The sequence below is a fragment of the Puma concolor genome, chromosome E2, assembly GCF_028749965.1.
Source record: "Puma concolor isolate L17-30 chromosome E2, mPumCon1.1.hap2, whole genome shotgun sequence".
Classification (NCBI taxonomy): domain Eukaryota; kingdom Metazoa; phylum Chordata; class Mammalia; order Carnivora; family Felidae; genus Puma; species Puma concolor.
Genome location: NC_141681.1, coordinates 21,166,267 through 21,191,724, shown reverse-complemented (window position 1 = coordinate 21,191,724; position 25,458 = coordinate 21,166,267). Strand labels below are relative to the sequence as shown.

The 25,458-nt window shown below is 38.8% G+C and overlaps 2 long non-coding RNA genes across 3 annotated transcripts in view; one reads left to right on the top strand and one right to left on the bottom strand.

Moving 5' to 3' along the window:
* The window catches only part of LOC147573425 (uncharacterized), a 783,429-nt gene that overhangs the window by 82,588 nt on the left and 675,383 nt on the right, over window positions 1-25,458 (bottom strand). The window lies entirely within an intron of this gene.
* On the top strand, window positions 4,667-12,184 carry LOC147573428 (uncharacterized). Its single transcript, XR_015244757.1, has 2 exons — window positions 4,667-4,766; window positions 10,484-12,184. It is a non-coding gene; the product is annotated as an uncharacterized LOC147573428 (long non-coding RNA).

The window sequence follows — 25,458 nt, the reverse complement described above, 5'->3', positions numbered from 1 at the left end:
CAGAAAAACTAGAAAAGCAAGCAGAAGTAGCCTTGGGCAGTATTAAAAAGTGGCTTTTGGTGTAAGTCATGCTTGAGTTTGGATCCTAGCTCTGCTACTTACAAGCTGTGTGATTGGGGAAAAGATCACATAACTCCACCAACCTTCAACATCCTCCTTTGTAACCAGGCATAACATACCTTGAGTTCATATATTAAATACCAAGCATGAGAGTATCCATGGTTCATGAGTAGTGACTGGTGCTATTGTAGCTCACATGCTGGGTGAGACTGATCCTGGCTCCAACACCACTATACCCTGCATTCCTTCTCCTAAAATGAATTTTCCATCCTTAGAAACAAAATCCTAAAAGCTAAAAATGCTTTCCTGAAGAATCCTGCTCTTAAGGACTCTAAGCCATGGCAATGGACCACACTGCAAACTGTGGGTATAAATTTCATTTTGAATCTTCCTCCCATTAACTGGGGACAATTATTCATGTGAGAGAGCCTTCCGGAGAGAGAGTGGGACATCAGAGAAAACTCTGGAGTAGGAATTTGAACACTTGAGTTACGATCTCAAATTTGCCACCTATCCATTGTATGGCCCTGGATAAAAAAATAGTAAAAATGAGTCTGTACAGTTTTAGGGAATAGCACTGTTTGTAAAGTGCTTTAACAGCACAGAAAGTTACTTTAACAGATGTGGCACTTGTATTATGCTCTGGGAGGTGTACTAAGCATATTGGCCTATGTTATTTCACCCTACCTTTTTAGTGACTCTGAGTGTCTTCATCTGTAATTGTCCTGGTTAACATAAGGACTTTTTACCTCAGAGTGAAAGGTTATACAACCAATAAGTGACCGAATGAGGATTTGAACCCCCATATCTGATTTTAAAACTGATATTCCACCCCTAAGGAGCTCCCTGAACCTTAAGAGTAGGGCTATCAGACATAGCAAATGATAATATGATACCCAGTTATATTTGCATTACAGATAAACAACTAATTTTGGAAGTATATCCAAAATATGTTATTTATACTTAACATGCAAGATGCCCAGTTACATATGCATTTAATACATATGCATTTATCTAGCAACTCTACTGGGGTGCCTCATGTCACATAAGCAGGTGAGAAGTGGTATCGTAGAGCCTTTCCAAAGGTACCTAAAGGCAGTTCTCATGAAAACGTGCCCTTCCAAAAAACTAAACACACTCTTCCATGATAGGAATTGTAAGAATTTTAGACAAACAGAGATAAAGGAAATCTCCAAAGGTAATGTAGGATGTGTCTTCTAGATGAACTTAACATGGGTCTAGATACTTACAACCTGTGCAGAGCAAGAATTGCAAATCATGATTGATAGTGGCATGCATTATGGGCAGACCTTCTTGGCTGGGTAAACTCAGGTCTCACTTGTAACCCAAGGCACAGACCTTTTCTGGCAGCCAACACTTACTGAAACCCTCCTATAGACAGTCACTATGTTGTCACGTTATTTATGGCATCTCATTTAGAATCAAGGCAACATCGTGAGGTAGGATAACTGCATTTACTGACTGACTGCCTGTCAGAGAAGTGGAATCCACAGCTCATGAGCAGCAGAGCTGAACTTGAGGCAGATCCATCTGAACTCTACACCAGCATCATGCTGTTTAGTTGATGGGAAGTCAGGTTGGCCACAACCCAATGATTGAGAGGTTACTCAACAAATATCTGTAATAGAGTTTAAATTATTCTTTTTATAGGCCTGTTACCTGAATGTTTCCCTGTCTTTTCCCCTGTACCTATCTTAAACCCTACATCTAAAAACTGTGCTTGATGCTTTCATTGGGATGCAGCCCCTCCTGTATGCCCCAAAGCATTCCCTGGCTTGGCTTCCAGTGGCTTCCAGATTTGGACTCTCACTGTGGAACTGGGCACTTCCTCTCCCACTGTGGTCTTCTGTAACTACTAGAGGGTCCATACAGCATAGTAGTTATGATTATGGGCTGTGGAGTCCTACCACTGGACCCACCCTTAATGGCTGTGAGACCATCTGCGTACCTCCATTACTTCACCGTCACGCAAGAGATGATAATACCTACACCTCAAGGGGTGATAGTGAGGACTGAATGAATTAATGTGCATAAGTCACTTAGGACAATTCCTGGAACATAAGTATTCAATACACAACACAATATAGGGATTACTGTTACACCTATTGTGATTTGACCTCTGGTAGGCACCAAGCACAGAGCTGAGCAGCTCACACACATAATGTCATTCTATTCTCACAGTCCTCTTACAAGTAGATGAAATTATCATTCAAACAGAAATCAAGGAGGAAAGAGGCAAACCCTGACTGACCATAGAGCCTATAATTGCAATCTCAACCCTTCTATTCTCATATTTCCCTCTTTATTTCTCATAGCTTCCTGAAGTTACTCCAAAATGGTGATTGACATGAAGTGTTATTTTCTCTATTTACATAACACATGAAGAAATAGCATTGAATGCTACTGAGTCAAAACCTTCTTTGTAATATGTGCAACTAGAAGAACTTCTAACAGAAAGGGTTTAATGAGGCCATTTAAGTATAGATTTAACAGTTAGCCTGACCTAGTTTTCAATATGTGAGCTGCTTTTCATGGACCATGGCATGACCACTCCAGACCTCATATTCTCCCTTGGGCCATGAGGGTAATACAAGTTAGTTGTGAACGTATCTTAAATATTCAGATGCCTCATCTTTCCTTCATTCCTTAAAATACTTTTTTTTTTTAACTTAGTATACCATTTTACTAACCCCACGCTGGGGTGGACTCGGGGGCAAAATCAAAGAAAATCTTGATCACCTAAATCATTCAGTGTATTATCCATGAATGTCCACATTTCTGCCATAACAACATACTACACCAAGCAAATCATTTGTCTTGAGCAAACAACTCTTCTGTTGATTGTATAACCTCTAGAGAGATCTGCTTCCATCCCTAGCAAACAAAAGACTCTAGACAGATAACTTTGCTAATGAATAAGAAGGATTCTTTTCTAAAAGACCTGAGCAGGATTTTCACAGCCACAGTGACCAAATGAAACATTCCAGTCTAAAAGCCACAGTGGCAACTTCAGAAAGACACTGAATCTTCACAGATGAGTGAAGTTTGTGAAAATTTTCACATGGCATCGGCAGACATGAGGCTTACAATCCATCTTGGGATCGATCCAGGGATACCCTGTCTCAACTGTGGGACCATGGGCAAATGTGTCAGCTCTTCTGAACCTCAGTGTTCACATCTATGAATTTGTGGAAACCATCCTTCTCAGAATTGTGATAGGTACACAATGAAGTCACAGATGTCACAGCACTTGGTATGGTAGCTTCCTACCAATTACATTATTTTGTTAAAGAAGTTGATTTCCCAAGTATCAATCTTAACTTTATTCATAGTATACATATTTCTGGTTTCAGGAAACTGATTATTTTATCAAACTCATAATGGGCATGGCCACTGAAATTCAAAGGCTCTCTTCTTTTGCTATTTAACGGCATTGATTTGCTGGGTTTTCCCTTCTCACCCACTCATAGTTCAGTTATCTGAGTGAAAAGACCACGCTAGAGCTATAAAAATATGATTACATTGCGGTTCCAAGTTTCCAAACTCAGATGGTTGTAACCTGATGCAGGGCATTCCAATTTTAACTATCTACTGCTGTTTTTATTTCATAAAGCCACTAAAAACATCCTGCACTGCTTTTATATACATCACTACTTTTATGGCTTTTGTGTCATAATAAAAGGCAGTTCATTGGAAGCTGATGGGGTTTTTTTCCAGCAGAAAAATAGCGAACTTAGAATGAGACATCTCTGTCTAGTTTCTTTCTTCTAACTCTGTCCCATGCAATCAGTCCATGTTCCTCCAGGCTTTCAGGCTTTTTTTTCCAAAAAGCTATTTGTAAAGCATTGCTCTGTTCAACCTTCAACCCCCCCCCCCCCCCGGTATGTTGATTGGGAGGCCCTACATCCTGAACCTGGCACTTTAAAGATGTCTAGTATCTTTGAGGCTCCTGGGTGGCTTGGTCAGTTAAGTGTACGACTTCAGCTGGGGTCATGATCTCGTGGTCTGTGCTGACAGCTCAGAGCCTGTTTGGAATTCTGGGTCTCCCTCTCTCTCTGCCCCTCCCCCACTTGTGCTCTGTCTCTCTCTCTCTCTCGAAGATGAAAAAAATCATTTTTAAAGGGTTTGAAAATGTCTAGTATCTTTATAACTTTTGTTTATATAAAATAAAACACCTATTTGCTCTTTACCTTCGTGCATACTCATGGCTTTATACACAGTATGCTGCCTCCACCATTTTGGGGAAACCCTCTGCCTTGATTCTTTCTGTCAATTTAACTGTTATCACTAGGAAGCCTGTTTTTTTACACAACTTTTCCAGGAACTCCTCCCTGTCATAACCCTTAGCAGAACTTACTGCCCCCTTTTCTTTCAACACAATCATATTCTGCCTAGTCGTGTCACTTTGGTTGTTGCCTTATCACTTGTGTGACTCTCCAAATCCAGATCTAATGTTCCCTTGAATTAGAAAATAGGTTTTATATGTTCACTTTTCCTGTGCTGTGCCTATGATGCAAATGTTACATTTGGAATGGAAAGGACTCCAGGTGGAAACTCATCAGACCTTTGTTTTACAGAGGTTAAATGACTTGGCCACGGCCACATGGAATTTATGGGAGATCACCTGAAGCCCACTATAATGCACTTTCAAGGAACGAGGGAGAAAGGGATACATGGACAAGCAGGTAGGTGGATATATACGTGTGTGTAGTGTAAGTAGATACCTATTCAACTCTCGATTCAAGGAAGGAAAAAAGCCTGATGAGAGAAATGACAACTATCATGTCTAGTTGGTAGAGATGGGAGTCCTTCAGTCATAACCCACCAAGACCTTGGCTGAGTAGCCAAACAGGTCCTGCGGGGGGCTGGGGCGGGGGGAAGATATCAAGTCTCTGGGAAATATTAGAACCAACTTGTTATAAAGGTACATTTTTTCATCAGGGATCTAGACTTCCCTACTATGTCCTCCCCAGCCAATGTTTTCCTTCATTCTTCAGGGTCCTTGCTACTCAGATACTAAACTTACTTCAATAATATAATCAGCTTCAAGGATGATATACAATGAGTGATTTATACTCTGATGTATCCGTTAGTTACTAACAATATCACTGTGGAAACTCAGAAAAGTACCTATCTAGGCATCTTTCATGTGGACAGATCACCTGACAGGTGGCTATCCAGACTCTGATAATAAATATCTAGTGACATAAGGACTTCTTCGGTTGGTTATCAGCTCTAATTTTCAGACAATTCTGATTCCTATTAAGTCTCTTGCCTAATAGTCACTTTGTATAGTTCCTGTCAACAAACAGTTGTTGACATTGGATGAAATAGTTGCCATAATGCTACACGTGGCAATTATGACAAAGACAGGGCTCTTTGTCCTCAAATCACTTTCAATCTAGGTAAAATCTCCATTTAATCCGCTTCTCCCATTAATCTTGTGTCAAGCTGAACACTTTAATTAGTGAATAATCAGCTCTGTAGGAATATTAAAAATAATTGTTTGAATCTGAAAAATAATTATTTTCTTCCCCATCAGTATCTCTCCTTCTAGCTAATCATCACAGTGCCTTCTAATTCTTGCCAATATGTCATTATCCGAGTTCGTCCACATTCCTGGTCACCCCACCTGTGACCACCTCTCCCTCTTGGTAATGAGTTATAAATGAAAAAAGCCATATGAACTCAGCTCTTAATATTGACGGAAACTCTTCAGTCCAATACTTCCTTATTATAGATCATATGGTAGGTTCGATGAATAGAACCAGAGCCAGATCAATAATCCCCAGCACTGGACTACCAATAAAGTCATCATTAACCTCTGAAATCCCACTTCCATAGTGGGTGGCTAACCATATTCAAGATAGCCTGTTGCTGAGAGCAACCTTCGGTCATTCTTGACCTGAAACCTAAGTCTCCCATATGCATCCTCAACATGAGTTTCACACATGCTCATCTGGCTTGGGCTGTTTAAAAAATGTTCACAGTGCCCCACAAGGCCTCTGATAAATCAGAACTTTCTGGAGGGGATCTCGTTTTGGTCCAAATACAGGCTCTTCCTCAGCCACACACCTTAAGTTACAGTCTTCTTGTAATAGGTTACTGTAACCTTTAATGAGAAAATGTAATACTTAACCTCTCATCCATCCTCTTGAATTCTGCACATACAATACATCAATGATGCTTAGAGGAGATAAGCACATACAGACTGTTCTTCGGCCTTTATCTTATCTAATAGCAATATTAGGAGTCAGAATAATTCAGCATCCCACAAGTTCTATTCTTTCTGGTTGTGAGTTTGATTATGTATTACCACAAAGGATAAGGTGCATTCTATGAGATGGGATCTAGTAAGAGTGTAATGCAGTTATCTGTCCCCTGTTTAAGAAAAGCCATAGCATTTCAATGTTAACATCAGAGAAGAAATATCTAGGAGAGGTTGGTATGGTTGAGGCTCACATCACCTTGAGCTATCTCATGCCAGTGTTTTTGTCACCATTACATTAATCCCCTAGGAGTCCTATGATACGCCCATTGTGGACACTGGCTCCTTTTATGTATGCAGTGCCAGTAAAACAAGGTGAATCATTATGGTGAAATTTTATTAAAGATTCATAATTCACATGGAAGAAATCATCGCTTAGAACTTGAGCTGTACAGTCAGGCAGATCGTGGCCAACTTCTGTGATTGTGCACAAGTCAGTCAACCTTTATCAAGACTTCATATTGAAACTAAGAATTTTAGTATTAACCCCATTGGCCTGTGGTAAGGATTTAGTGAGAATAGAACATACTAGATGCCAAAAGAATCGGCTATAATTAAACAGAACAGTAATCTGGCTTACCTTTAAGGCACAGTCTCTAGATCTCCCCATAATTTTTAGTCCATTTTTATATTACAAGCTTCATTCCAAGCACAGAACTTTGAAGAACACACCTCAAAATCCAGACCCAAAAAAGAGTGATACCCTTGCTCTTCTCCTCTCTTAAAATGAGAATTTTATTTGCTTCACATTTTTTCTCCAAAGTATTAAAATATATGGTATTTCTTCTGTGTCCGTAAAATTTTAAAACAGATACAGATGTTCTTCTCGACTAAGAGTCAAATTCAGACTCAGAAGACCGGGTTGTGAATTCTGCCTCCTCTGCATATTAACAGTGGGATCTGCATCAACTGACTTCACCTCTGATTCTTGGTATCTCTAAATGCTAAGGAATAGCAGTGATGTCCTGATGGTGATGGTGACAGTAAGGGCATCTACCTCACAAACTTGTTGAGAAGATTGGATGAGATATTATGTGATAACAGTTACAATGTTGAAATTAAAAAGCTCCCCCCGCCTTATGATTGGGGGGAACCAAAGCTCATGTTGTGGAAAAAAAACGCTCAAGGTCATGCACCATGTGAGGCACTTCCACCTATGTAAGTAGCCCTGTGACATGTTAAGTAGAGAGTTATTCCACCTTTACTTCCTACTTTGGGGGAATACCCATGGAGAAGAATAGGTCCAGAATCTTCACATCTGTATGGTTTTAATGTGATGGACAGAACTCCCTCTACAAAAGAACAGTATTTAAGCTTTCCATTAATGTAATCTCTTAATTAGGGCTCCTTTGGCTAGTTGAAATAAATTGGGGATTTATCAAAAAGCTCCTGGGGTATCTCATAAAATTGATGCAACAGCTAAAGAACCATAAGTTGACAAAGGAGATACCCAAAGAGGCTCTGGAGATTTCCTTGGAAGCCAAAGGCCATAAAATTGAACTCTAGTGCTATGCTGTCCAATACAATGTATATATTATATTTTTTATTTTTTTTAATTTTTGTAAATGTTTGTTTATATTTTGAGAGAGAGGGAGACACAGAATCTGAAGCAGGCTCCAGGCTCTGAGCTATCAGCACAGAGCCCCATACACTATATTTAATTTTAAATGTAATTTTAAATTTAAATTTAATTGCTAATTTAAATTAAAATTAAGTAAAATTAAAAATTCAGTTTCTCAGTCATTGTAGCTGCCTTTCATATACTCATTATCCACATGGCACTACTCTATTGGATAATACAAGGTATGGAACATTTCTATTACCTGAGAAGTTTCGATAGCAGAGCGCTGCTCTACACTGATGTCATTTAAGTACCTTTAAAACTCCCAGACTTTGTGTCCCCTTATTCCAATTTTCTAATTTTTCGGAGAGGGAATTAGCCAGGTTTATATGGTATCTACATTGTGAAACAACTATGACCAAGTTGGACAGTATCCTTTAATATAGTCCTTGCTTTGCTGGCCTCCTTGACTAGGGTGGGGGATGGTTCCCAGAAAAAGGGTATGGTTTTGCCTCCCAGAGCTTTTTTCCTGCTGAACCCTTATAACCCTCACTGCAGCCTAGAAAGCAGAGAAAAAGCTCCACCCAAGACCTCAGAACAAGTGATTCAGGGTTACAGCCCACTTCCTGTGTCTTGTTTGGAAGACTTCTTTAAAATCTTATTAGGAGAGGTATTTATATTTATTTTCTCATTGTTCATTTTGGATAGCATTCTTGCAACATCCTAATAAATATCAACCTCTTAAAGAAGTCCCACTGGGCATGTTAATAGGAAAAAAAGACAAAACAAAACAGCACTTTTATGTCTCTTCATTCTCAAGGTATAACCCAACATATCTGGAGCTGTGTATGCTGAAAGGATGATTTATTTTAAATCTAGACAACCTTCTGAATGCATGATGCACTTTTTTAGAACACAAGTTCAGAGGAGGGACAGAGAAGCCAAAAGAGGTTTAATTTACGATCTTTTGTCCCTTCTATGAAAAGCGCCTGAGGTAATAACAAAGAAACTAAACACACGAAACTAATTATCGGAGTCATTTTTAATTAACCTGGCCAGCTAACGTAATCCCTGAAACATTTTATCTTCAGGACAAAACATCACTGGTTTTTGTATTCCTGGATCTGCATCGAGTGAGCATCATCAAATCCTGATACCAAGTGGATGGGTTTGTGCATCTAGGGTGGGTAAGTAAGCGGAGGGTTTTGACTTCCCCCACAGCTTCTAGCTTCTTGAGTTTGCTTTCCTGTAGCCTTCATTTTCTGGGTGTTCTCAAAAAACACTCAGGTCTTGTGTCTCACGGTACCTAAACCATAGGAATACCCTGGCCCAAACATGCCTTCAGACCAGGAATCAGAATGCCTCTCACCTGCCGCAGGCAGTGACACTCTGAAGAGGCACGTGCTGTTCCTTGAAGGCGGCGGTTCTCAGCCTCGCCTGCACATGAGCATCGCCAGAGGAGCTTTTCAAAGGACTCAGTCCAGCTGTACTCCAGACCAATTAAATTAGAATGTGGAAGGGCAGCACCAGCATCAGTACATTTTATAGCTCCCCAGATGACAGCAAAGATTCTTGGCAAGCGAGTGGATAGCAGCACGAGCGCCACCTGGAGTTCGTGACAAATGGAGGCTCCCTGACCCCCAGCCACCCCTCCTGAACAAGAATCTGCATTCTGAGAAGATACCCCAGGTGACTTAATTGTGTATTGAAGGTTGAGATACAGAGCCCAACCAGTTTGAACAGGTATCAGAAGCACCTGGAGAGTCGTAAAATGCAGACTGCTGGGCCTCACCCCCAGTGTTCCTGGTTCATAAGGTCTAGGGTAAGGCTTTGCCTTTCTAAGAATGATGAAATGCTCGTGATCCCCATTGATGCTGACACCATGCAAGACCCACAGTTTCAGACACACTCCTCCCTAATTCATTTATTAACTCTCTCCCCCAGTTCATTTATTCTGCCAATAATCTTGAGGCACAGGGGACTTTGCAGTGAACAAAGAGAATCCGTGCCTCATGGAACTTTAATTCTAGAGGAGGTTCAGACAATAAATAAGCAAACGAAATATAGAAACAAGTGTTACAGATTATGTTAAGTTTTTTATGAAAAAAATATACTGAATAAGATCCAGGGTGACTAGAAGATGCCAGTTTAGATTAAATGGTCAGGGAAGGACTTGCATTTGAGCAAAGACCTGACGGATGAAGGTTTTTTTGTTTTTTTGGTTTTTTTTAACGTTTATTTATTTTTTTGGGACAGAGAGAGACAGAGCATGAACGGGGGAGGGGCAGAGGGAGAGGGAGACACAGAATCAGAAACAGGCTCCAGGCTCTGAGCCATCAGCCCAGAGCCCGATGCGGGGCTCGAACTCACGGACCGCGAGATCGTGACCTGGCTGAAGTCGGACGCTTAACCGACTGCGCCACCCAGGCGCCCCGAAGGTTTTAAAAGCACGTTATCGAACAGGAGAAGCTGGCTTCTAGGCAGAAGGAAAAGGAACCCTAAGTGCCCTGCGCCAAGGTGGGTTTAGTAAACTCCAAGACCAAAAAAGTGAGATTTTCCTCTTTATTTCTCAGATCTACAACCTTCCTGCTGAATGATGTGGGGACTGCTACCCTCCTTTCATGGCCTGTTTACTCATCAAGCTTCCCTGGTAACATTCTTTGGAAGATTAAAACTTCAGTGTGAACAGAGCATTAACTAAGTTTTTAATGACGTTACACTTGCTTACTGGCACCTGGTCTCTGAGGGAGAAAGAAAACAACTTTCTAACAACAGTGAGTGAGCCATCTATCTTTCCGGAACCTTGTAATAGGAGACATGAAGAATGAGAAGACTGGACTGCCATCAGGAAACTCCCAGCCACACAGGATGGTAAATGGCAGGAAGAAATAGCAAATATGTAAAAAGAGCAGAAATGGCTGCATAGGTATGGGGTAGGAGTGATGTCACCAGGAAGGTGACATAGGTAGCTCCTGACTGTACAAGAACTGAAAACCATTCATGATGAGACCTCAATGAAAACATTCTAGAATGTGAAGCACCTCTGCACCAAAGACCTGGAGACAGACCTCACTGGAAGGATAAGAGGAGCAGTTACACATTGGTGTTATGCCAGCCGAGGGAGGGACACATGGGGAGGTCTCCCTAAAGCCTACAGCCGTCCCGTAAGAAAAGAGAGCCCATCATGGACAGTGGGTCCCTTTTGGGGAGTTTATACTTTGGTCTCACCTCAAGGAGATCATGGGAGAATCTGCAGGGCTTGCAAAAACTAGCATTCAGATCTTGGCCAAATGGCTCCTACCAGCAATGCCCAGGTGGAAGTCCCAAGGAGCAGCCTCACCCATCTGCACGGCCAAGACAGTGGTGCAGTTTGACCAGGGAATGAGGCAGGATGCAGGTCTGCCTGATCTGGGAACTCAGATGAAGATCCTTGCTGTACTCTGAGTCTGGTCTCCTCACCCTGGCAAGGCAGCTAATTCTTAGCCCAGACCAATACTGAATGCAGTTCCTGGCCCTGCCCAACCAGCAAGCCTGTTCTGGTAACTGGGAAATGTCATGGCACGGCAGGGCTCAAACAGCCCAGCCAGTGGCTCTGCCCATCTGTGGAGACAGACTAGTGAGCTTATCTGGCCAGAGAGTTTGAGGCACAGGTATGTCTGGTAAGACTCTCACTTGGGGAGCTAAGCAGACTTGGGACCTTTTCTTTGGCTGCCTACACCTCCTTGTGCAGGAAAGCTCAGCTGCAGCTCTGCCCACTGCTAAATAGAGCCTCCAGTCCTGCTAGCTGAAACCCCTAATCTTGGTAGCGTGCCCGCCAGCCCTGATTATAATGGTACTTGAACAGAGAACATCACCAGCAGCTTTGTATCTGTGGAGCCATTTGTCCAGACAGCTGAGTGTGCAGGTCTGACTTGATTCCTCCCACCCTCAAAAGACTAGTCTGCAGCCTGCCCAGGCAAAGGAATATAGAGCGGCCTCCAGACTGACACAACCCTAACCAGAGCTCTTTCCAACTTGTGACCTGTGAAGGGCCTCATCTAAGCAGAAACACTAATTCGAAGCCTCACCTAAACAGACCCTGATAGCAAGTGCCACCTGCTCAAAGATGTTACAAACTGATAAATGCAGAAAATCAAGTCAAGTGGTCTGGCCCAGTCTAGAAGAGGAGACCACTTACTCAAATGTGCAGATACTGACCTAAATCACTAAAAAATGTAAACACGATACCACTGGGGCAACTAATGAAGCGCTAATAAATGACACTAAAAAATGGAGATCTTGTAGTTCACTAAACTTAAGAGGATTATTCTGAAGTGTCTGACAGTTAACAGAACACAGAAGACAACAAAATTAGGAAAACAATGCATGAACAAGTTCAACAAATAAAAATCATAAAAAATTAAATCCTAGAAGTGAAAAATACACTGAATGAACTGAACAATTAAATAGCTTCACCAGCAGACTTGACCATGCAAAAAAAAAAAAAAAAAAGTATACAGGGCCAATAGGGCACAATCAAAAGAAAAATACCCACATAGGAATCCCAGGAGGAAGAAAGGGATAAAGTATATTTAAGGCACTAATGGCTGAAAATTCCCAAATTTTGGGAGAGAAATGGACATCCAAATCCATGAGGCTGAAAGGATCCAAAATAGACTGAAGCCAACTAGGGCGCCAATAAGTCACATTCTAATTAAGTTGGCAAAAGTCAAAGACCAAGAAAGAATTTTGGAAGCAGCAAGAGAAAAGAGAATTTACCTAAAGGGAACCCCCATAAGACTACTCAACAGAAAGTTTCAGGCTAAGAGAGAATGGAATAATATATTCAAAATCTCGAAAGAAATTATAAACCAGGAATTCTATACCAGGCCAAGAAATTACTCAAAAATGAAGGAGAGAGAGCTTTCATAAACAAAAGCTGAGAGAGTTCTAAGACTAGACAGGTCTTAAATGTTAAAGGGAATTTTTTCACTGAAGAAAAAGGATGGTTTATATCATAAAAGCATAAGGTAGTATAAAACTCCCTGGTAATGGTAAATATATGATCAAATATATATTCTGTAATATGGTAACTGTACATAATTCACTTACAACACTAGTTTAAAACTTAAAAACAAAGGCAATGAAAATAAGTATAATATTTTGAATTATTTTGGATAGATTAAAAATATATAAATTATAACATCAATAACCTACATGTGGTGAAAAGTATAATTTGAAAACATAGGGAGTGCTCTCAAAATTAAAATGAGAATAAATTGAAAACAACTTAAGATATTTCATATAAGCCTCATAGTAACCCCAAGAAAAAGCCTGTAGTGATTACAAAAAAGATAATCAAGTCAAAGCAAACTGATACCAAAAGGCATCAAACACACAAAATTGGGTAGGATAAGAAGCAAGGAACAATGGATCTATAAAAAAGAAAACTATTAACAAAACAGCAATACTAAGTCCTTACCTATTAATAATTACTTTAAATGTAAATGGATTAAGTTCTCCAAAAGACATACAATGGCTGAATGTATAAAAAAAAAAATCAAGATTTAACGGTATTCTGCCTACAAAGACTCACTGTAACCTTAAAGACATGCAGACTGAATGAAAGGATGGAAAAAGATATTTCAAGCAAAAGATAATTTTTTTAAAAAGCAGGGGTAGCTATAAATCTATGAGACAAGAAAGACTTTCTCTTTTGCCATTTTTAAAGAATGTCATTATATAAAGGCATCAGTCCTACAGGAGGATGTTACAATTGTAATATGTATTTACCCTATATTAGAGCATCTCAATATATAAGGCAAAAGCAGAACTGAAAGAATCAAATAATATAAAAATTATTAATATCTTATTCTTAATAATTAGATAATCCAGAGAATCAATAAGGAAAGAGTCAATGTGGGCAACACTATAGACCAAATGGACCTAACAGACATATGCAGAACATTTTCTCTGACAATAGTAGAATACACATTCTTCTCAAGTATACATAGAACATCTTCTGAGACAGATTATATGTTAGGCAATAGAAACAAAGTCTTAGCAACTTCAGGAAGATAGAAATCACACTGAGTATCTCTCTGATCAAAATGGTATGCTTGTTAAAATAAAAAATAAATTTGAAAAATGGTATACATGCTAGAAATTAACAATAGGAGAACAAGTGGAGTATTTCCATGTATTTGTAAGTTAAACAGCACTCTCCTGAACCACCAATGGATCAAAGAAGAAATTAAAAGGGAAATAGAAAAGTATACTGAGAAACACAAAACAGGAAGCACAACATAGCAAAACTTAGGGGATGCAGCCAAACTAAGAACTTCTAAGAAGTTCATAACAATAAATGCCCACATTAATAAACAAAGACATCAACTACACAAGCTAACTCTATACCTCAATGAATTAGAAAATGTAAAATTAACTAAGCCCAAAGTTAGCAGAAGGAAAAAATGAAATAAATGAAATAGAAAACAGGAAAACAATAGAAAAGATTACCTTTTCAAAGAACCAACTCTTAGTTTTGTTAAACAAAAAGGTAAACCTTTAGCTAGACTAAGGAAGGGAACAAAAGGAGTCAAGTCAAAATTGTGAATGGAAAAGGAGACAAACTATCTGCCGACAAACTGGACAAACTAAAATAAATTATTAGAATCATAACCTACCAAGACTGAATCAGGAAGAGATAGAAAATAAGAACAGACCCATTATTACTAAGGAGATTGAGTTAGTAATAAAAAATCTCCCAACAAAGAAAAGCTGGTAAATTTTGCCTCCCATTAAAGAAGGATTGTAAGAGTTACAATCAAGATAGCAGAGGAAGAATTATCCTGATCTCCCTTTACCCATTGGACACACCAAAAGTATACATAGAGCACAACTCTCTTTGAGAATTAACTGAAAGCTAGCAGAACAGCTCTTCCACAACTAAAGATATAAAGAAAAGCCACATCAAGGGGGGGGGGGAGGGGGAGGGTAGAGATGCGATCTAGGCAGGACCTTACACCCCTAGTGCAGCAGCCCATGAGTAGGACAGATATAAAAAAATGCAGTGATCCTGCCTGAGGAGCAGATCATTCAAGATTCACATGAGGAACCCCTTCCCTGGGAAGACAAACTCCCATAATGCCTGGCTTTGAAAATCTGTTAGACTTAAACTCTAGGAGAGTCACAGGGCTATAGGATATCAAGATTTTGCTTTTTTTTTTTTTTTTTTTTTTTTTTTTTACATATTTATATTTGAGAGAGAGACATAGTGCCATTAGGAGAGGGGCAGAGAGAGAGAGAGGGAGACACAGAATCCAAAGCAGGGGTCAGGCTCTGAGCTGTCAGCACAGAGCCAACGTGAGGCTCAAACTCAGACTGTGAGATGGTGACCTGAGTCAAAGATGGAGGCTTAACCAACTGAGCCACCCAGGTGCCCACAAGATTTTTCTCTTAAAGAGCCCAAAGTCACTCTGAGACCCAGCACAGAGGCAGCAGTTTGGAAATCACCTGAGTAGTATGTGAAGGAAATGTCTCCAGGAAGGGAAGGCCTGCTGGGTGCCTTTTTTCCTACTTCCCTTCTTATCTAGCCCAGCACTAGGGGGTGCTGTTTCTGACATTATCCTTCTACTTTGCTAGCACCACTTGACCTACCCTCCCTGGCAGTTGCCTCTCCAAAGCAGGTCCTGTTGACCACTCCTACTGAGTGACCTCAGCCAGGACTGGTGCCCCCATAGCCATAGCAGAGGCCAGCTCTGTCCACCAGTGTGCCTGCAGCAGTCGTGGCTGGGCCACACAGGGACCAGCCCTGGAGTGCCTAGTTCTGATGGCTGGGTGAGGAAGGGATGGTGCTTCTTTGCCCCACAGGACACTCTCTATATAAGGCCACTCTTCCAAGACTAAGAGATGTAGCTGATCTACCTAATACATAGAAACACACACAGAGAGTCAGGCAAACTGAGGAGAGAGAGGAAAGTGTCCCAAACAAAAGAACGAAGAAAAAGGACTAAATCAAAGAGACATGTGCAATCTACCTGATAAAAATTTCAAAGTAATGATCGTAAAGATGCTCACCAAACCCAAAAGAAGAGTGGGTGAACACAGTGACAACTTTGAAAAAGAGATAGAAAATATAAAGAACCAATCAGAACTAAAGATTAAATAAAACGAAAAATACACTAAAGGGAATCAGATTAGAGGATGCAGAACAACAGATCAGCTATCTGGAAGATGGTAGTGGAGATCACTCAAGCTGATCACAAAAACAAAAAAGAATTTAATATAGTAAGGATAGTTTAAGGGACTTCTGGGATAACATCTAGCATACTAACATTCATATTACAGGAGTACTAGAAGCAGAAGAGACTGAAAAGGAGGCAGAAAATTTATTTGAAGAAATAGCTGAAAATTTCCCTAACCTGGGGAAGGAAACATTCAGGTCCAGAAAGCACGGAGAACCACAAAGAGGTCTGCACCAAGATCTATAATTAAAACGTGAAAACTAAGAGATAAAGAGAGAATCTTAAAATCAGCAAGAAGAAAGCAACTAGTCACATTTCTTCTAGAACCAACCCCCCCCCCCCCCCCCGCCCCATCCCATGCACTGAGACTATCAGCTAAATTTTCAGCAGAAACCTATAGGCCAGAGGTAATGACACAATAGATTCAAAGTGCTGACAGAGGGGTGCCTGGGTGGCTCTGTTGGTTAGGCGTCTGACTTTCTCTAAAGTCCTGATCTCATGGTCTGTGGGTTTGAGCCCCGCGTTGGACTCTGTGTTGACAGCATGGAGCCTGGAGCTCACTTCTGTGTGTGTGTGTGTGTGTCTCTCTCTCTCTGCCTCTCCCCTCCTCACACTCTGTCTTTCTCTCTCAGAATATTAAAAAAAAAAATCAAAATGCTGATAAGAAAAATCCTACAATTAAAAACATTCTACCCAGAAAGGTTATCCTTCAAAATTGAAGGAAAGATAAGTTGTTGTCCATATAAACAGGAGTTAAAGGAGCTCATCACCACTAACCCGGCCTTAAAAGAGGTCCCTTTAGCATTTCTTTTAAGTGGAAAATAAAAGACCACAAGTAGAAGAAAATTATGAAAGAAAAAAAATCACTGGTAAAAACAAACCTATAATAAAGGCAGTGAATCAGCCACTTGCCAAGCTAGTATGAAGGTTAAAAGACAAAACTGGTAAAAATCAACTGTATTTGCAGTAATTAAGGGATACACAAAATAAAAATATAGAAAATAGGACATCAAAAACAAAACATGGAGCTAAGGAATAAAAATATAATGCTTTTACAATGTATTTTAAGTCACCATTAACTTAAAATAGACTGTTCTATACATAGGATGATCTATATGAACCTGATGGTAACCACAAACCAAAAACCTATAATAGATTCACTTAAATCCAAACAAAACACTAAAAGTCTAACCCTAATCTAATCACAAGAGAAGAGAGGAACAGAGAATTACCAAAGCAACGAGAAAACAATTCACAAAATGGCAATAATTTTATACCTGTCAATAATTACTTAAAAGGTAATGGACTAAATGTTCCAATCAAAAGACAAAGGGTGGCTAGATCAATTAAGAAAGGAAAGAGACCCATTTAGAGGCTGCGACAAGAGACTGACTTCAGACATAAAGACACATACAGACTGAAAGTGAAGGGATAGAAGGAGGTACTCCATGCAAATGGAAACAAAAAGAAAGCTGAGGTAGCAATACTTAAGTAAGACAAAACAGATGTATTATAAAAATTTGAGGGGCGCCTGGGTGGCGCAGTCGGTTAAGCGTCCGACTTCAGCCAGGTCACGATCTCGCGGTCCGTGAGTTCGAGCCCCGCATCGGGCTCTGGGCTGATGGCTCAGAGCCTGGAGCTTTCAATTCTGTGTCTCCCTCTCTCTCTGCCCCTCCCCCGTTCATGCTCTGTCTCTCTCTCTGTCCCAAAAATAAATAAAAAATGTTGAAAAAAAAAATAAAAAAAAAAAATTTGAACAGGAGACAAAGGCATTACATAATTATTAAGAAATCAAGAAGAAAATCTAACTGCAAATATCTATGTGCCAAACGTAAAAGCACCTAAGCATATAAACATTAACTGACATAAAAGGAGGAATTGACAGTAACACACTAATAGTAGGCAACTTTAACACCCTACTTACATCAATGAGTAGGTCATCCAGATAGAAAATCATGAAGAAAACAGTGGCACTAAATGACACATTAGACCCACTGAAGTTAATAGATATTTATAAAACATCCCATCCCCAAACAGTAGAATAAACATTCCTGACAAGGGCACATTGAACATTCTCCAGGATAGGTCACATGTTAGGCCCCAAAACAAATCTCAATAATTTAAGAAGACTGACATTAAGCATTTTTTTTGCCCACAATGGTATGAAACTAGAAATCAATAAGAAAAAATAAACTGGAGAAAAACTTGAACACATGGGAGCTAAACAAAATGCTAACTAAACAAGTTGCTGAATAAATCACAAAGCAAGTAAAAAAATACCTGGGGACAAATGAAAGTGAAAGCACAACAATCCAAAAATATATGGGAAGCAGCCAAGGCAGCTCTAAAAGAGAAGTCTATAGCAATACAGTTTTATCTCAAGAAACAAAAAAATAGGGGCGCCTGGGTGGCTCAGTCGGTTAAGTGGCCGACTTCGGCTCAGGTCATGATCTCACGGTCCATGAATTCAAGCCCCGCGTCAGGCTTTGTGCTGACAGCTCAGAGCCTGGAGCCTCTTTCAGATTCTCTGTCTCCCTCTGTCTCTGACCCTCCCCCGTTCATGCTCTGTCTCTGTCTCAAAAATAAATAAACATTAAAAAAAAAAAAAAAAGAAACAAAAAATCAAACTATTTAACCTTGCACCTAAGTGGACTAGAAAAAGAAAAGGTCCAAAATTAGTAGAAGTAAAGAAATAATAAAGATGAGAGTGGAAATAAATGAAAGAGCCTTAAAAAAATAAGCAATAGAGAAGATCAATGAAACATAGAACTGTTTCTTTGAAAGATAAACAAAATTGATAAACTTGATCCTGACTCACCAAGGGAAAAAAAAAAAAAAAAAAAAAAACAGGGCCCAAATAAAATCACAAAGGGAAGTTACAACCAATCACACACAAATACAAAGGCTTATGGGCATTATGAACAATTATGCACTAACAAATTGGCTAGAAGAAATAAATTCCTAGAAACCCATAATCTTCCAAGACTGAATCAGAAAGAAATACAAAATCCAAATAGACTGATCGCTAGTAACTAAACTGAATCATTAATAAAAACTACCAATAAACAAAGGTCCTGGACTAGATGCTTCCTAGGTGAATCCCACCAAATATTTTAAGGGTTAATACCTATTCTCCTCAAGCCATTCCAAAAAACTGAAGAGGAATGAATACTTCCAAATCCATTCTCTGAGGTCAGCATTACCCTGATACCAAAATCACAGACCCTACCAACATCCCTCCCGACGGGCGGCCTCCCTCCTGGTGCTGCAGGGCCCCTCCCGCAAGGGACCACCAACACAAAGCTAGCTAAGCCTGCCCCTCCCGCCCCTGTGCACCTTGTGGATCCACCCCGTTTAATACGCCCTTGGCCGGATCCCATTGAAGCAGCACCACAAGCCTGGCATAGTGCAAGTAGCCCAGACAGGGGCCACACCACTCCACAGTGAGTCCTGCTTCTGGGAGAGGGGAAGATAAGGTACACACCAGTCTGACTGTGGCCCCAGTAGTGAACTGGGGGCAGACATCTGGTCTGATTTTGGCCCCACCCACCAACACAAGTTTCTCCGGACAGCACAGGGGAAGTGCCCTGCAGTTTGGAGCTACCGCAGGGACTGGCCAAAAAGACGAAATGGAACAATTCTCCTCCAAAGAAACACAGATGCAAAAATCCTCAACAAAATATTAGCAAACCAAATTCAACCATACATTCACAATATCCGAGACCATGATAAAGTTGGATTTGTTCCAAGGATGCAAGGATGGCTCAATATCCACAAATTAATCAGTATGATATACCACATTAACAAAATGAAGGATAAGAATCCTATGATCATTTCAAACAGATGCAAAAAAACATTGGATAAAATTAAACATTCATTTATATTAAAAAAACTCTCAAGTGGGTAGAGACAGCATACCTCAACATAATAAAGGCCATTTTTGACGAACTCACAGCTAACATACTTAATGGTGAAAAACTTAAAGCTTTTCCTCTAAGGAACAAGACAAGGATGCATACTCTCCCCACTTTTATTCAGCATAGTACTGGAAGTTCTAACCACAGAATCAGACAAGATAAAAGGCATAGAAATCGGTAAAAAAGTAAAACTGCCACTATTTGCAGATGACATGACACCATACAGAGAAAATCCTAAAGACTCCACCAGAAGACTATTAGAATAAATTAATTCCATTCAGCTGTAGGATATAAAATCAATATATAGAAATTGGTTGTGTAAACTATACAAACTAGACAAATTTCTCAGAAGAATTAAGAAAGCAATCCCATTTACATTCTCATTAAAGACCTGTAGTCTGAAACCTATAAGACATTGGTGAAAGAAATTGAAGATAACACAAATAAATGGGAAGATATACAGTGCTCAGGATTGGAAGAATTAATACTATTAATATGTCCATATTAATGGACAAGATTGTCCAAAGAAATCTTGAGAAAGAAAAACAAATCTGGAGGTGTTATAATCCCTGATTTCAAACTGTAATACAAATATACAGTAATCAAAACAGTATAATACTTGCATAGAAACAGACACAGATGAATGGTAAAAATGTAGAGCACAAAATAAACCCATATTTATAATAAACCCATATTTATATGGTCAGCTAATCTATGACAAAGGAGGCAAGAGAACACAATGATTTAAAGACATTTTTCAATAAATGGTGCTGGGAAACTGGACCATTTTGTTATACCATACACAAATAAAAACCCAAAATGGATTAAAGACCTAAATGTAATACCAGAAACCATACAACTCCTAAAAGAAGACATCGACTGTAAACTCTTGGACATCAGCCTTAGCATTATTTTTTTTATCCTTCTTCTCAGTCAAGGACAACTAAAGCAAAATAAACAAACGGAATACACTAAACAGCTTTTGCACAGCTAAGGAGATCATTAATAAAGCAAAAAAGGCAACCTGCTGAATGGGAGAAAATATTTGCACAGAGGACCTGATAAGACATTTTTTTCCAAAGAACACATATGGATGACCACTTGAAAGATGCTCAACATTACTACTCATTAGGGAATTGCAAATCAAAATCATAATCAGATGTCACCTTACACCAGTCAGAATGGCTAGTATCAAAAAGACAAGAAAAAACAGGTTTTGGCGAGGATGTGGAGAAAAGGGAACCCCTTGTGCTATTGGTGGGAATGTAAATTGGTGCAGCCACTGTGGACAACAGTACGGAGGTTCTTCAAAATATTAAAAATAAAAATATCACATGATCCAGCAAATCCACTTCTAGGTTTTTATCCGAAGGAAATTAAAACATTAATTTGAAAAAATATATGCACCTCTCTGTTCACTGCAACTTTACAATAGCCAAGATAGGTAAGCAACCTATCTATTGACAGATAAATTGATAAAGAAGATGTGGTGTGTGTGAGTATGTGTGTGTGTTGTGTGTATGTATGTATGTATGTATATATATGCAATAAAATATTACTCAGCCATAAATAAGAAAGAAATCTTGCCATTTGTAACAACATGGATGGACCTAAAGGGTATTATGGTAAGAAAATAAGTCAGAGGGGCGCCTGGGTGGCTCAGTAGGTTAAGTGGCCGACTTCGGCTCAGGTCATGATTTCGTGGTCCGTGGGTTCGAGCCCCACGTCGGGCTCTGTGCTGACAGCTCAGAGCCTAGAGCCTGTTTCGGATTCTGTGTCTCCCTCTCTGACCCTCCCCCACTCATGTTCTGTCTCTCTCTGTCTCAAAAATAAATAAACGTTAAAAAAAGAAAAGAAAAGAAGTCAGAGAAAAACAAATACCATGTAATTTCATTTGTATGTGGAACCTACAGGGAAAAAAAAGAACAAAACAAAAACAAACTCATAAACACAAATAATAAGCTGATGGTTGCCAGTGGGGAGGACAGAAGGGAGGGACAAAATAGGTAAAAGGAATCAAGAGGTACAAACTTCCAGTTATAAAGTAAGTAAGTCATGGGAATATAAAGTACAACCTAGGGAATATAGTCAATAATATTCTATTTACTTTGTATGCTGACAGATGATAGCTATACTTAGTGAGGTAATCTTTTCAAAATGTATCTAAACGTAGAATCACTATCTTATACACCCAAAACTAATATAATGTTATAGGCCAACTTAAATTTTAAAAAATTAATGCTACATGTTCTACTTTTCAAACAAATTGAATAGGGGGGGACCCTCCCAAACTCATTTTACAAGTCCAGCTGTATTCTGCTATGAAAGCCAGTAAAGGTACCACAAGAAAACTGCAGGCCAATATCCCTTATGAATATAGGTGGAAAATTCTCAATAAAATACTAGAGGAGTGAATTCAGCAGCACATAATAGGATCCTTCACCATGATCAAGTGGGACTTATCCCTGGGAGGCAGGGATGGTTCAACACATGCACATGAGTAATTGTGATATGTCACATTAATATAATGAAAGATAAAAATCATATTATCACCTTAATAGATACAGAAAAAGCATTTGACAGAATACAATATTCTTTAATAAAAACTCAACAAATTAAGTATAGAAGGAATGTAATGCAACATAATAAAGGCCATACATGACAAGCCCACAGTTAACATCACACTCAGTGGTGAAGGATTTAAAACGTTTCCTCTGAGATCAGGAAAAAGACAGTGTGTCTGGTCTTACCACCCCTATTCAACATTGCTCTAGGTAGGACTTCCACCACTGTCAGGCAAGTGAAAGAAATTAAAAGCATCAAAATTGGAAACAAAGAGAGAAAACTGTCCCCAAATACAATCAGATCTAATCAAGGAATTCAGTTAAGTTTGCAGGATTTACAAAATTAACATAGAAACCTCGGTAGTGTTTCTATGCACTGACAACAAAGTATCTAAAAAATAAACATTCTCATTTATAATATCATCAAAAACAGTAAGATACTAAGGAAGTGAAAGATCTCTACACTAAAACCTATAAGACATTAACGTAAGAAATTGAAGAGAACACAAATAGAAAGGTACTGTGCATTCATGGATTGGAAAAAATTAGTATTGTTAAAATGTCCTTAGTACCCAAACCTATCTATACAGCTAAAGCAACCCCTAACAGTATTCCAAGTGACATTTCATACAGAAGTAGAAAAAACAGCCCTAAGATAAATGAAACCACAAAGGACAATGAATAGTCAAAGCAATCCTAAAAAAGAACAAAGTGGAAGGTATCATTTTCTGGTTTTAAGCTGTATTATCAATCTGTATAATCAGAACAGTATGGTGCGTGAATAAAAACAGACACACAGAACGATGGAATAAATATGAGAGCCCAGAAATAAACTCATGTCTATATGGTCAACTAATATTGACCAGTGAGCCAGGGATACTCAACAGAGAAAAGACAGTTTCTTCAATAAAAGGTTCTAGGGAAATTGACCACTCACAAAAATCAACTTAAAATGGATTAAGATCTTAAATGTAAGACCTGAAATCATAAAACTCCTAGAAGAAAAAAGAAAAAGTTCCTGGAGATGGGTCTTAAAATTGATTTTCTTGGGTATTCAAAAATAAACAAATTGGACTATATCAAACTTAAAACTTCTGCACAGGAAAACAACCAACAATATGAAAGGATAACTTACAGAATGGGAAAGAGTATTTGCAAATTATGCATCTGATAATGAGTTAATACCCAAAATATGTAAAGAACTACTACAAATCAATAGCAAAAAACCCAACCCAAATAAAAAATGGGTGAAGGACCAAAATAGTCATTTTTCCAAAGAAAATAATCGGCCGAGAGGTACATGAAAAGGTGCTCACCCTCTCAAGAATCATTAGGGACGTGTACATCAAAGCACAATGAGATATCACCTCACCCCTGTTAGAATGGCTATCATAAAAAGACAAGAGCTAACAATGCTGGCAAGGCTATGGAAAAAGGGGAACTATTTTGTACTGTTGGTGGGAATGTAAATTGGTACAGTCACAATGGACCAGAGTATGGATGTCCTTCAAAAAGTAAAAAATAGAACTACCATATGACCCTGAAATCCCACTTCTGGATATATATCCAAAGGAAATGAAAACATTATATCAAAGATACATCTGCAACCCCATGCTTTTTGCAGCTATACAATAGCCAGCACATGGGAAAAATGTAAGTTCCCATTGATGGATGAATGGATAAAGAGTGTGTGTGTGTGTGTGTGTGTGTGTGTGTGTGTGTGTGTGTGTGTTCACGATTTAAAAATAAGGAAATCCTGCTATCTGCAACAACGATGGATGGAATCCGAGGGTATTAAACCAAGTGAAGTAAGTTAGAGAAAGAAAATTCCATATGATCTCACATACGGAATCTTAAAATTCATAGAAACAGAGATCAGAATTCTGGTTACCAGAACAGGGAGTGGGATGGGAATTGGATACAAGTGGTCAAAAGATACAAACTCCATTTATAAGATAAATAAGTACTGGGGATGTCATGTGTAACATGATTACTGTAGTTAACACTGCTGTATGTTATATTTTGAAGTTGCTAAGAGTATATCCTAAAAGTTCTCATCACAAGGAAACACAAATTTTTATGTATCCATATGAGGTGACAGATGTTGACTAAACTTTTATGGTAATCATTTCACAATGTATGTAAGTCAAGTCCTTATGCTGTACACCTTAAACATACACAGTGCTGTATGTCAATTATATCTTGATAAAACTGGAAAAAAGTTGTGAGGTGCATGACTAGGGGATAGTCCAAAGTCTTAAGCAATCAAAGAAAGCTACCTGGAAGAGGAAGAGTTTCAGGTAGCCCTTAAAGGAGGATTAGGGTTGGGGTAATTTTATATATATATATATATATATATATATATATATATATATATATACACACACACACACACACATACACACACACACATATATACACACACTATATATTAAATTATACGTTATATATAATATATATTATATATAGAATTATATATATTTAGAATTCTATATTATATATAGAATTATATATATATAATATATAGAATTATATATATAATAGATATACTATATATAATTTTGTCAGTTTGTTTTTTTAGAAGAGCTAGATGCACAAAGTATGATGATGATAATACTGGACCAGCTTTAAACACCTTGTCTTGGAGTTTATATACTTCCTTAATTCTTTAAAATATTTTCACTTCTCATTTCCCTCCTTGACTTCCCTTCTAGAAAACACAGGGCCAGAATTAATAGCCACTTAGAGAAAACATATTTGCTTAAGTTTCAGATGTAATGATTTGCCTCCTTTATCCACAGCTTAATATTATAATGACAACATTTTAAAAATTATCCCCAATGGG